The sequence below is a fragment of the Mixophyes fleayi genome, chromosome 2 (genome assembly GCF_038048845.1).
Source record: "Mixophyes fleayi isolate aMixFle1 chromosome 2, aMixFle1.hap1, whole genome shotgun sequence".
Classification (NCBI taxonomy): Eukaryota; Metazoa; Chordata; class Amphibia; order Anura; family Limnodynastidae; genus Mixophyes; species Mixophyes fleayi.
The window spans coordinates 140,582,391-140,586,461 of record NC_134403.1 but is presented as its reverse complement, the minus strand read 5'-3'; the positions used below and the strand labels follow the sequence as shown (position 1 = coordinate 140,586,461).

At 36.9% G+C, this 4,071-nt stretch overlaps 1 long non-coding RNA gene across 1 annotated transcript; it reads left to right on the top strand.

Annotated features, from left to right (window-relative positions):
• The first annotated feature begins 565 nt into the window (after window positions 1-565).
• Window positions 566-3,324, top strand: LOC142140220 (uncharacterized). The gene is made up of 3 exons (XR_012688342.1): window positions 566-644; window positions 1,681-1,910; window positions 3,029-3,324. It is a non-coding gene; the product is annotated as an uncharacterized LOC142140220 (long non-coding RNA).
• The last annotated feature ends 747 nt before the right edge of the window (window positions 3,325-4,071 follow it).

Sequence of the window (4,071 nt, the reverse complement as noted above, 5' to 3'; positions counted from 1 at the left end):
AGTATGACACAGTAATACCCTCAATAGATTTTATGCCACAGTAATGCCCCCAATAGATTGTATGCCACAGTAATGCCCCCCAATACCTTTTATGCCACAGTAATGCCCCCAATACCTTTTATGCCACAGTAATGCCTCCAATTCTCTTCATACTTCAAAGTGCCTCCAAATATTTTTAGATACAGAAAAAATGTCCCCAATGACTGTTATGGCCTCAGAATTGCATAAAAAATAATTTTAGGGCACTAATAAATGATTAAAAAATGATATAATTGTGTACCTACCTCTTCCAGGCGTGATTGGGTCCGCAATGGTGCTTTGGAGGAACTGCGCAATCGCAGCAGTTCAGCTCTTCTCCAGCTGTCATTTAGGATGGTCGGACGGCGCACCAGGACTCAGGGGGCTGCGTGCCGGGGTTTGCCGACCCCTGCGGTAAAGCTTATAGTCCATTTCGTGCATGGGCCCAGAGATACAAGATTTTATTAATATAACACAAAAGATTGTTAACTTTTTCTGAAATTTGTTCTAAATTTGACTTTATAAGCACTTTGACTTTAGCAATATTTCAGGTACAACACTATTTGATTTCAGTGGTGTCTAGACTTGAAAGATTGGGAGAATGCCCTTGACTTGCAACTGATAAAGTATACATTTTACAAATAAGGCTCTAGCAAAATGTTATAAAATTTTGTACATACCACATTATAACACTAATAGAGAAACAGGAATGTCTAAATGGTTGGTTCATTTTCCACATCTATATTTATCTACTATTCAAGAGAATTTATATATTCTAATCACACTTTAAGGGCTAGCTCATGTACTGACATGTTTTTTAAACTTTTTTATACAGTATCTTTATCACCTAAAAGGGCTCACAGTATAGGGATCAGTGGGGACTCAAAGTGTCCAAATGTAATAAATCTGAGGTTTCTTTATTTCACTGTTTATGGGATTGTGTATATATATATATATATATATATATATATATATATATATATATATATATATATATGTAAAGCGATTTTAGATTCAAATTAAAGAACATGCTAAGGAAGAGTTAGTAAATGTTGTACCCTTATCCTCCGAATGGGCGGTACTGGGGATTTTGGATAAATCTTTTAAATATACGGAAATGGCTAAGAAATTGCTTTTCAGAATTTCAGCAGTTGCAAAAAATATGTATCTTACAAGTTTGGATGCAATTTCTACCTCCTTCTTTAATGTTATTCAAAGATAAGCTGGTATATGTATTTAAGATGGATTGGATCGAGACATCAATATACAAAGAGAAACAGGTTAAAAATTATTTTAATATATGGGAAAGTTATATAAATTCACTTCCGAATGAAACTAAAAGCTTAATATATAACTGCTTTAGAATTACAGAATGGTATAAGAATAAGGTTCAAAATAATGATTTGCCTATTGATTGCTGAACAAAGGGTTGCAAGGAGACCACATTGGAGTAATGATACCTGATACCTATCAGAAATTTTACAATAATATAAAGTTAACTTGTATTTTGAATTTTGATACTAGTGGATGGTATATGGATTTCCATTGTTTTATTAATCTTTCCTTTTATTTCATGTTTTATAATAATACCATGGAATGTGTATGTCTTTATTTATGGATATGTATGTCATTATCTTATTATTCCTCTTTAATAACCCTCAGTGTTCAGTGGAGACTTTGCCTGATCAGAGTATTATGACCTCAGCAGTGACATCACAACCAGCTGGATTCTAGTGTCCTACAGCTGCTAGGCAATAAGGTTGGCAGTAAGGAGGACAGACACTTGCCCTCATGGAGAGAAGCATGGTAGATTGGCTGTACCAGCGTCAGTTATTTGATATGAACAATATCCTAAAAACCGACGAGGAACATTGGAATGAGAAGCAGGATGAGTGAGTACAGATATATGGGGGTAAATGTATCAAGCTGAGAGTTTTCCGGCGGGTTTTAAAAACCAATCAGATTCTAGATATCATTTATTTAGTTAATTCTACAAAATGATAGCTAGAATCTGATTGGTTGCTATAGGCAACATCTCCACTTTTCAAACCCGCCGGAAAACTCTCAGCTTGATACATTTACCCCATGGTGTACAAAGCATATTGTGGGGAAGATAATTGTACGCCTCCGTTGAGGATCATTTGGCGTTAAACCTGTAGATGATTATTAATATTCTGTTAGACAAATATCTAAACATGGTCAGTGAAATGGAGCATTATAATAATAACACTGCAGCACTGAAACTTTATCCAGATAAATCTGTCTAATTACAAATATAATAGAACTGAGATCTCAAGGCAGTGGGGCCTAGAAATGTCAAAATGGGATACATAATGGGAGTGATAGTGATACCCCAGCAATCTGTAGTCGGGAGTGGAGGAAATAAATATTACAGATTGTTCCCCTTAGAATGTTTCAAGCTCATACAAAACAATGTGCAGAAGGAACTTATACTGAGAAGTATTGAAAATTAAGTGTTCGTGAGTGAAATTAAAAACATTGCTGCTGTCCAATACCTCACACCCAAATAAATGGCTTAGTGGTTAGTATTATTTATATATGTATAGTAATCACAACCAGGGTGGGCTGTAATGTGCTCCCCATGTTTGTGTGCGTGTCCTCTAGGTGCTTCAGTTTTCTCCCATAGTTCAGATATATACTGGAAGGTTATAAGTAAGTGTTTGTGTGTCAATGATAGGGATATAATATTGTATGCTGCACTGTAAATAAGAAGAGTTAGGGATAAAATGGAAAGGACTATTGACAAAATGGAATAGTTCTATTTAATTGAGTGTTGTTACAAGCTAAATATGTGGAATTAAGTGTTCATGGGTGACGTGAGATATGGAATGGGTGGGGCAAGTAATGCTAAGTGGCTACAGGTATGTGCCTATGTGCATGGCATGTACCTTATGTGCTTATTTACCATTCTTAACTGTAGTAGGTAATAATTAGCTCTACAATGCTAAAATTCATGGAAGACCCTCTGAAATATGTTTTTTGCCCCCAGAGCTCTGAAGAAGAAAAAAAGAAAGAAGAAGAAAAAGTCTCGTCGAGCATTAGATGTAAATCACTGCATACAGGAACAAGCTGGTTCCATTGCTGATGAGGACTCAGGTGAGATACAACCCACCACAAGAAGAGTTCCTGAGAGATACAGCAGCTTTCACAATGCACTCCAATCTAGGCGAAGCAAATACAACTCTTCCAGACGCTTCCTTCCAAGAGATAACAACCTGGAAGCAGCAGGCTCCCTATTAGAAGAACTAGGAGATAAAGCCGAGGAGTCACTGGGTGTCACCCTAGAAGCTGAATCTGTATCTGCTGAAGAGGAACAAAGCAACAATGAGAAAAGCCAAGGAAGCCCCTCTGCTGCACCAACAGACACAACTGTTGTCCTGATGAGAATGAAAGTAGAATATGAAATCTATACTGAATATTCAGAGCATTGTAATTCAATTCAATATTTCAGTAGTGAAACTATCATTTACTATCACTTTTATTAAGTAAAGTTATACAATGTCAAATATAAGAATGGCAGAATGTGTAATTTGTTCAAAGTATAACTGTAAACTAATGACGAAATGTGTCCTTTAATAGTCTGCTTTAGAAAGGGGAAATGTTCCCAGGGCTCAATAGAATGGGGGCAACGTATGACCCATATAACCCGTGAGGATGAGGTAACTTTGCATTCACCTATCACCAAGTTCTGTCTTGGATTAATTTTAGGCTGAATGTGTGCTCACCCTTCAGGGGGGAAATCTAGGAGAACTCCTACCTATCTTCCCTTCAACACAATGGGGTCTGTTTATCATTGCTGGGCAGTGGGCAGCAGTACTTAAGGATCTGTACTGCTGCTATTGAAGAATACTTACCTGTCGTGTGATCCTCAGTGGAAATCCCTCTCTGCAACGAAAGGGACTGGCTCCATTGAAGGCTGGGAAAAAGGAAAAAAAATCAAAAAAAATCTGGTATTATGAAAAGATGATACTCCGATGTGACTCTCCTGTAGTATTAAGAATGATAGGCCGGGGATAAGCCCCTCCTTAATGG